The sequence below is a fragment of the Eumetopias jubatus genome, unplaced genomic scaffold, assembly GCF_037043125.1.
Source record: "Eumetopias jubatus isolate StellerSeaLion01/CBP00866 unplaced genomic scaffold, mEumJub1_p1.0 scaffold_15, whole genome shotgun sequence".
Taxonomy (NCBI): Eukaryota; Metazoa; Chordata; class Mammalia; order Carnivora; family Otariidae; genus Eumetopias; species Eumetopias jubatus.
In genome coordinates, this window is record NW_028274821.1 from 15,957,021 (window position 1) to 15,967,096 (window position 10,076).

General features: G+C 38.8%; 1 non-coding gene across 1 annotated transcript; it reads right to left on the minus strand.

The window, feature by feature from the left end:
- Positions 1–5,526: 5,526 nt before the first annotated feature.
- On the minus strand, positions 5,527–5,632 carry LOC114197909 (U6 spliceosomal RNA). Its single transcript, XR_003606986.1, has one exon. It is a non-coding gene; the product is annotated as a U6 spliceosomal RNA (small nuclear RNA).
- Between the last annotated feature and the right edge of the window lie 4,444 nt (positions 5,633–10,076).

A 10,076-nucleotide genomic window follows, 5' to 3' on the forward strand; every position in this document is an offset into this window, starting at 1 on the left:
ATAAAAGCACTTGAACCAACACAAATCAGGTCCCCAGTTATAAAGAGTCAGCTTTAGTCATAAATAAGACAAATAGGAATGAAGCTTCACTTTTGTGAGGTGAGGAGAAATGGACTAGTGTTGCCAGATTCCTACTCAAAGGAAAAATAAAAGCAGTAGGAGGAATGACATTCATAGAAGAGATAACAATTGGGAATTATTCATTGAAAAATAAACAGTGATCTCTAGCTGGTACTGTAAGGGTGCATATCCTGCTAATTCAGATGTTGCTTTATCACTAAACTTGACCCATCATCTTTCTTTGTGAATAAGACACTGACTTCAATAAACCAGGAACTGTCCAACCATTTTCTACGAGAAGTTAACTAATACTACATCTGCACCAACCTCTTCTATGCCAAGGAAAAACATTCACTCTATAGGCATCCTCTACATTGCAATGAAGGTTATGAATGGACATAGGCAGCTATTTCTAATTTTTTCCTCTTTGTATTTCCTGTTTCTAAGGGCCTCTCCTTCAAGATCCTAGGTGATATGAGTAATTTGGTTCAACCAAATGGGTAGATTACAGAAGTAGAAATAGAAGAGATCTAGACTTCAGTAGGGATAGCATACTTGACCTCCTTATAAAGCTAAGCAGAAATAAGTGACTACTGGGTATTCACCCCAATGATACAGATGTAACGAAAAGAAGGGACACATGGACCCCAATGTTCATAACAGCAATGCCCACAATAGCCAAACTGGGAAGGAGCCGAGATGACCTTCAACAGACAAATGGATAAAGAAGACGTGGTCCATATATACGATGGAATATTACTCAGCCATCAGAAAGGATGAATACCCACCATTTGCATCAATATGGATAGAACTGGAGGGGATTATGCTAAATGAAATAAGTCAAGCAGAGAAAGTCAATTATCATATGGTTTCACTTATTTGTGGAACATAAGGAATAGAATGGAGGACATTAGGAGAAGGAAGGGAAAAATGGGGGGGGGGAATCGGAGGGGGAAAGGAACCAGGAGAGACTACGGACTTGGGAAAGAAACTGAGGGTTTCAGAGGGGAGGGGGGCGGGGGGATGGGTTAGCCTGGTGATGAGTATTAAGGAGGGCACGTTCTGCATGGAGCATTGGGTGTTATACGCAAACAATGAATCATGGAACATTACATCAAAAACTAATGACATACTGTATGGTGACTGACATAACATAATAAAAAAATAAATAATTAAAAAAATTAAAAATAAAGAAATAGGTGACCACAGAGTAATTCTTGGTCCCCCATGACACCAGCCTGAAATCCTAAGTTTCACTATATGAACCTGAATTATGCCTTTAGGAAGGGCTCAGATGGTTAGACTTCTTGAGTGACATACGTCAGTGACTTGCCCTAGGTCTCTTTGGGAAATAGCTGTCACGCAGGTCTTGCCTCGTCCCCCGGGGTAGGAACTTTCTCTTGTACTGCTCTAGTCAACTTGGGGCCAGTGTGGATAATGCCATTTCACACAGATTGGTCTCACGAGGCTCATGTAGGAATGCTTCTCACAAGAATGAGAGAAGTAAAAGCAGACCATATTCAGAAAAGAAGTTTAAGTAGCCCTATGAGTCCTTTCTTGATGTTGTGGACCTTCCCTGGCTCCTCCATTTCTGTGTAACTCTTGCTTTTGACTTTTCTCTCATTGTGACTACAGCCTTTTTTCTGTCTCTTCAACTTCTACCATAGTCCAAATTGCTGATTAATTCCACAGCCTTTATTCCTCTAAGTTTCCCCTCTCTGGATTATTTTTGATTAGGCTTTATGATCTCTACCTCACTACTCTCCTCACCATTTTCCTCATCCGATCCTTTAAACACTCAAACCTCGTGTAAATAGGACTTAATAAATACTGCTCAATATTCAGTCAAACTATTGGAAAACGCACCTGAAACAAAATGCAAAACTCAAAAGTAATACTTATTTAGGGCCTTAAGTTCTTCAGCTTCTTATTCTCATGGTATCTTTTGGTGCTTAACCCCTTCTAAGTGAATCTGTCCCATCAGAAGTAGGCTGATGCCAAGTGGCTCTGTCCTCTAACACAAGATCCCCACTACATGGGCGCCCGATCCAGGAGTAAATCTTCCTAACCTGGCTAGTGGCTTATGATGGACTCTGGCACAAAAGATACAGCCCCAAAATGGGCTAATGGTGGTTTACTTTTCAGTAGTTAACCAGGAATAAATATATATTTGGATATAGCTAACTCATATTAATCATTGAGAGATTAAGAGAAAAAATTCACTAAATTCTTCTGCTGGTTTATGGAGCTCAAGTTCTGCCTAGTTTCGGGGAGGCCCTTCCGGTTGCTTAGATTTTCCAGAGATTCCGTACTCACTCTGTTTTCACATGCATCCTTTTTTCAAAACCCTCTTTTAATTAATCTGACCTGAGCAGGCTTCTGCCCCTTAGAAGCAAATGAGACTAAATACAGCATTTTTGAAATGAAAATAACAGGACATCGAATACGTCACTATGAATTCAAATGAAAAGGAATGCTTAAATTAGCATCAATCCTGGTTGTAGTGGTCACAAATAAGGATGCTAGTCAAGTTCGTATTAATAACCTGTTCTAAATTATGGGACAGTAAATCAAAAATATTATTTTCTTAATTATACCAGTGTACAATGGACCCTTACATCCATCCTTAAACTGTCTAGTCCATGTGTGAGCTTCCTATGCTTTTTTACCTTTACAATTTACAATCAAAAATACATATCGAATTGCTCTGAACTCACACCAAACTAGTATCTGCCACCACTAGCACCACAGACTTAGTAACCTCCTACCTAGTGATTAAACTATGTAAAAAAAAAAAAGTCTATTGACAGAATGGACAAAGTGTGGTACATCTATATAACAGAATCCTAGTATACTATTAATACCATTGGTAACAAAAATGAATTATCAATAAATGTAAAAACACAGATAAATGTCAAAAACATTTGTTGTACTAAAAAAAAAAAAGAAACAAAACTAACACAAATGATTCCACTTGAAGAGAGTCTGAATCAGGTAAAACAAATCTGTGGTCATACAAATCAAGTTGCCTTTGGTATTAGGGGGCGGGGAGAGGGACTGGAAATGACTGACTATGGCCTGAGGAGACACTGGAGAATGAAGCAACGTTCCATATCTTGATAGGGATGTGTGTTAACAATGAATATATATTTGTCAAAATTTAGAAAATAGTATATGTAAAATCTGTTGAACCCAAGTTGTATCTCAATAATGCAAGGGCGTACTGTAACAAGGCACCCATGTAAATAAACGGCTGTTTTAATCAGTTTTCAAAACAATGCATCTGACCTATTTGCCAAAATAGGAAAGTGTGATTATTCTTATTTGCGACAGTGTAAGAATATTTTACCAGATGTATCTTGAGACCTACGTCTTTTTTTCTTTTGCAATAGCACATACCTTAGAGTATATATTTAATAAAATGTTCTATCCTTAACTTTATAATACTGTCTATTCATTATTAAATCATCAATTTTTAGTTATCTGACAATGGTTTATCCAGTCAATAAGCATACATTATCCTCCTTGATATTTCACTGGGAACTTCTTTAAAGGCTGTTTTTTTCTTAAAGAGGAGGAAGAATTCGAGATTAGAAATTTTCATATTGAGATTTATGGAGACAGATCAGACTACAAAATAATGTTTTAATTTAGAACACTGAGACTTTTTAAACCAGTCACTTCAAAGTAGACCTTTTTTTCTCGCTTCAAAGCAGTGTTAATAGGGGATGTATCGAAGCAGGTTGGGAGCAGTAATGGGCATGTTTTCAAATGTCATCTTTAATTCCCACGTATGACTTTCTTCAGCCATCGGAGGAATTATCATAGTACTAAGCTACGACTCAATAGGCACTTGCATTGGAGGTCTTAATCTAGGCCTTTAAAAAAATAATGAATAATCATTTCTCCTTTCCTCTTTGCATATGTAGTAAATCACTAACTTTATATGGATGGCTGGTCATGGTGGGGTAATAGTCACATGATATAATAATAAAAAATTTATATCACTGCAAGGCAAAAATAGCTTTTAAGACTGCTTTCTTATTCTATAACAGTTGAAAATGAGGCTGTATATTGCTCTCCAGAGTATTCATGCATGACATCAGTCTTCAGGTTATTAGCAGCATATATCATTAGCTGTTAAGATAGTGATACTAGGGTTGCCCAAATGTCAGAATGAGATTGGCTATATGATCTTATTGTTCTAACAGGTTGGGTCTAGTCTGACCTTTGGGTTTTTTAAGTTTAAGTAGAAAATGGCTTGACTGTGTTTATTCTAATTCTCTTAGTCACTGGTTACCTCTGGGCATTTTTTAAATTTAGGTGAAACAATCTTTTAATTTGAGTTGAACTACAGAGAGGAGGCCAGTGAACGCGAGGGTTCAGGTCACTGGAGATATATGCTTACCCTCGTCAGCGTTAAATAACCTCTGTATAAAATACTATGAAAGTGGAGGTGCCTGGGTGGCTCAGTTGGTTAAGCGTCTGCCTTCGGCTCAGGTCATGATCCCGGGGTCCTGGGATGGAGCCCCACATCGGGCTCCCTGCTCAGCGGGGAGTCTGCTTCTCCCTCTCCTCCCACTCATGCTCTCTCAAATAAAGAAAACCTTAAAAAACAATACTACAAAGTGACCAGTTGCTCTTGTCTTCCTTCTTCTATAAACACTCAGAGAGGTGTGCTTACCCCAGTTTTAGTATTTATTATACTGTGTTATAATTACCTAATTTTGTGTTTCTCATGGACTTTTACACTTTTGCACTCACTGAGGTCAGCGTCAGCCTCTCATTTTAATCTAACACCCCCAAACGTGCCTCCTTTCTTGGCCTTCTTTAAGGACTATACATGAGATTATGAAATATTCTAATTAATTTCCATTTATTCTTTTATTATGTTAGTCACCATACAGTACTTCATTAGTTTTTGAGGTAGTGTTCCATGATTCATTATTTGCATATAACACCCAGTGCTCATAAACCATCATTTACTACAATGTGTTGCTTGGAGCACCATGAGCCTGGGGTGTCTCAGGCCACCTTGGGGGATATATACCCAGAAGTGGGACCTTGTGGAGGGGGCCGCTGTGGCAGTATCTGGATCAAAAGAAGCTCCATGGTTATCTTCCACATACGTAGAGTTTCCATGTGACATTTCACTTAAGAAGCCATTTCTACTGATGGAACATATTCCAACGCACTCCAGTAAATAATGTAGTAAGAGTTCTAGAAGTTGGAGGGAATTGTAATTTAACTCTCCCAAATTAGAATTTTCATCCTTTGTTTTAGTTTCCTATGGCCACCATAACAAGTTACCTCAACGTTGGTGGCTAAAACAACACAAACGTATTTTCTCACCATCCCAGAGGCCAGCAATCCAAAGTTAGTTTCACTGAGCTGAGGTCGAGGTAGCAGCAAGGCTGTTTCCTCTGGCAGGGCAGGACCCATTCTTTTTTCTTTTTCTTTTTTTTTTTAAATAGGGACCGCTTCGCGAATCTGCACGTCATCCTTGTGCAGGTGTCCTGCTAATCTTCTCCGTATTGTTCCAATTGTAGTATATGTGCTGCGAAGGGAGCACAGGGCAGGCCCATTCTTAGTCCCTTCCGGCGTCTGGTGGCTACTGGCATTCCTTGGCTTGTAGTCACAACACTCCAATTTCTGCCTCCCCGATCACATTGCCTTCTCCTCCTCTCTGTCTATATCACTCTGCCTTGATCTTCTAACCGCACTTGTGATTATATTTAGGTCCACCCGGATAATCTAGAAAAACCCTCCCACTTTAAGATCCTTCACTAAATCCTACTTGCAAAATTGCCTTTGCTATATAAGGCAGCATTCGCGAATTCCAGAAATTAGGACAAAGATACCTTTGGGGCCTGTTATTCAGTCTACCATATCCCCTAAAGCTAATCCATTTCCTTAAACACAAAGCAGAATATACTTAGGGAGTAGGAAGGGTTCATTATGGCAGTGATGGTAAGGGTAAGAACAGTAGTGATATTTGTAATAAAAACTGCAGACGTAGTTGCAATGATGGCGATGATATGAGTAATAATAGCAGCTGTAGCTACTACCATTATTGAGTACCTATGATAATGCCACACTCATCCCAAGGACCCTAAACGTGTATGTCACTTTATCTTTAAAACAGTCCTAGAAGAAAGGTACTGCATTATTTTATTATTATCCCCACTGTCCAGATGAGAAGACTGAGGCTGAGGTCATTGAAGAGCTTTCATAAAGTCATACTCCTAAAGCTTGGCAGACCTGGAATTCAAAAAAAAGAAAAAAAAAAAAAAAGAGTGAAATCCAGATAATCCATTGCATCCTTCTGATACCCAAGTTAGCAAAAGTAGCCTATCTTCCAGGGTAATGCAGACCCTGTTATTTCTAACTGTGAAAGGTAAATTTGACAGTTTCGATATATTAAACCATTTTTGTTTTTCAGAGACAGAGGGAGCATGCACATGAGGGAGGGGCGGGGCAGAGGGAGAGAGAGAGAGAATCTTAAGCAGGTTCAGGGCTCGATCTCATGACCCTTAGAGATCAAGACCTGAACCGAAAGAGTCAGACACTTAACGGACAGCAACCGAGGTGCCCCTAAAATTAACTTTTGAATGATAAGATGTCTCCATAAACACAATTAAACATAAGCAATAAACCCTGGGGAAATATTTTTCTCAATATAAAGATTTAATATTTTTATATACAAAGAACTATAAATTAAGAAGAGAAAATAACAAATAACCAATAACCACTTAAGACACTACACTGATATTATTCAGCAGATCTCTAGAACATATTCATCTTGCATAACTGGAACTTTACCCCTTGATTAGCAATCTCCAATTAACCCCTTCCGCCAGCCCCTACTTTCTGTCATCATGATTTTGGCTACTCTAGGTACCGTACAGAAGTGGAATCAAATAGTATTAGTCTTTTTGTGTCTGGCTTATTTCACTTAGCAAGATGTCCACAAGGTTCATCCATGTTGTAGCATGTGTCAGACTCTCCTTCCTTGTTAAGGTTTAGTAATATTCCATTGCATGTATGTATGAAATTTGCTTATGCATTCATCTGTTAATGGACACTTAGGTTACTTCCACATTTTAGCTATTATTGATAACTTTGCAGCGAACACGAGAGTGAAAATAACTCTTCGAGATCCTCATATCAGTTCATTTGGATATATGCCCAGAAGTGGAATTTAGAATTGTACACTTAAAAAAAAAAATTGTTAAGAGGGCAGAGCTCAGGGTAAATACTCTTACTACGATAATAATGAAAAGATAGTGCTCTGAGCACTTGCATCCATTGCTCCTCTGAATATCTTATAAAAATTACTGAAAAAATACCAAGGGAAAACGAAGCCAAAATTCTGGAAAACAACAAAGAATCTATCTGGGAAAGATATGTCAAGAAATGAAAAGCATATGAGCTATTTTAACAGAGTGCATAGGGAATTTGTTATACAGGTACTGGAAGGCAGAAAGAGCTAAAGGGATTCTGAGCTAACATGGATATTAGCTGCAGGAAGCAGTTAAAAGTTCTAGGGCTCAGAACATAAAAAGGAAGAAGATGTAGAGTTATCAAAAACCTAAGAGACTGGAGAGGAAACACCCTCTAGCCTCCACGTGATTTTTATCTGGAGATAAGTAGGGTTCAGCTGAAGCTCCACTCACCGAGGGGGACATGGCTTACTGCCACTGGTACTTCTGAGGGAATAGGGGAGTGGCGCTGTGGCTGGGAGTGACGAAGATAGCCCAGAGCTGCTGTTGTCCCTGCTGTAGGGAGAACGCCCAGAGCTGAAAACGAAAAGCAAGTTCCTTCCTCCTTCTGCTTTTCACTCTCCTTCCCTTGCTCCCCAACTACAGAACTTCACCAGAAGTCAGCAGACTAGGACACGAAGAAAACGTAGTTTCAGAGTCCCACTGCCAATATTCACATAAAAGATCATAAAGGGTGGTTTTGCAACTGAGGGAAAATAGGTAATTAGCAACAGTGATGAGAGTAGACAGGGAAATTTGAGGAACTTCTGAAAGACGATGTGGTAGATTATTTCAAAAATGGCTCTGAATTTCCATGGCTCTTTTTACCCACACCCCTTGCAATATGACCCTGCTACAGTTCTCATCAGGCTGTGATGCCTGTTATCTTTACCCCTTCACTTTTGTCTGGTCTTGTGATTTACTTTCACCAAAAGACTATGGTGGGAAGGGCACTGTGCTTATTTTAGGCTTTTGTCTCAAGGGATCTCGTGTGCTTCTGCTTTTCACCTTAGAAGACTGCCTCTTCCATGAGAATGATCCCAGAAACTCCTACTGGAAGAGACCGCGTGGAGGAGAGATGAGTCATCCCCAGCCACGGAGGCCACGCTTGACCAGCCAGCCCTAGTCTTAGTTTTGAACCTTGTCTCCAACACTAGAGAAAAAAGGAAGCTATGCCCAGGAGTGATTCTTACACTCTTCTCTACTTTGGCTCCTTCGTCTGCCGGTCAGCTCCATGTCCATGCAATTCAAAGGGGAGCCTGTCTGCAGACGCCCCGCCCATTGCACACAGCCTGAAACTAATCTCCCTCTTGAGGAAACAGAATCACAGATGAAACTGCAGAGAAAATCCATTTCAACTGAGTATAATTATCAACCTAGTCTTTCCATCAGATCGATGAAACAAGAACTTCAAACAAGCCAATATTTCCAGAACGTCATAGCACAGAGGACAAGGTTTAGGATGAACAAATAAAAAACTTGGTCTAGAGGAAAAAGATACAATTCAGTGAACAGAAGAGACCTTTACAGCATATTCTAATAACAGGCTTTTATCTTCACAAAGCATATAAAATCTGTTACAAGAACAAGAAGAAATAATATCTGATATTAAAAATATAGTGTTGAATAACATTTATTTGAAGGGTGGCAAAATAAATTGTGGGTCTAAATATTAACATGTAATCAGGAATAAAAGTCTGATAAACCTTTTTCAAAATTATGTGCAAAATGAAATGTAAAGAAAATACACACACAAAACAAAGACATGGACATTAGATTTTGAGCTTCAAGTTCTACCTAATAGTAATTCAGAGCTGTTCAGAATAGTGGCAGTGGAAAGGAAGAAACAAACAAAACTTGACAGAACAGTACTTCCTAAGCTTTAATTTTTCAATGGGAAGTTTTGAAATTTTCTGGAAAGGCCCACTGAAGGCGAAGCAAGAGAAATAAAGACTCATGCTAAGACACAGCCTTGTCCAATTCTAAAATGGCAAGCATAAAGAGAACATTCTGAAAGAGAAATACATATGTGCACTCACACGCATGAATGCACATACACACACACACCCCGCACACACACACATACATACACATGGCCAGCAAAGTGATGACATTCATCCTAATGCTATATCCATTCTGAGGGCTAGAAAACAGGGCTTTACAAGTTCTGATCAAAAATGATTTTGAACAAAGAGTCTTATACCACACACACTTGCACTGGGAAACAATAAAAACATTTTCTGACAACGAAGTCTTGAAATATTATTACCCATGTACTAGTTCTGGAAAACAAAATCGCTTAATAACTATTTCAACAAAATTTTTAAAAAATATATATAAAAAATATATCCTGAAATAGAATAACTGTCCTCATACCCGTGAGGATGATGACAATCCAGAAGATGAACAAGTGTTGGTCAGGATGTAGACAAATTGGAGCACTCATACATTGCTAGTGGGAACATAAAATGGTGCAGTTCCTTTGAAAAATGTTGGGCAGCCCCTCAAAAAGTTAAACACAGAGTTACCATATGACTCAGCAATTCCATTCCTAGGTATATATCTCCCCACACTGAAAACATATGTTTACATAAAAACTTGTACACAAATGATCACAGCAGTATTCATAATAGCCAGAAAGGAGAAACAACTGAAATGTCTAACAACTGATGATGGATAGATAAAATGTGGTAGGTCAATACAATGGCATATTACTTAGCCATAAACATGAATAAAGTACCGATGGATGCTATA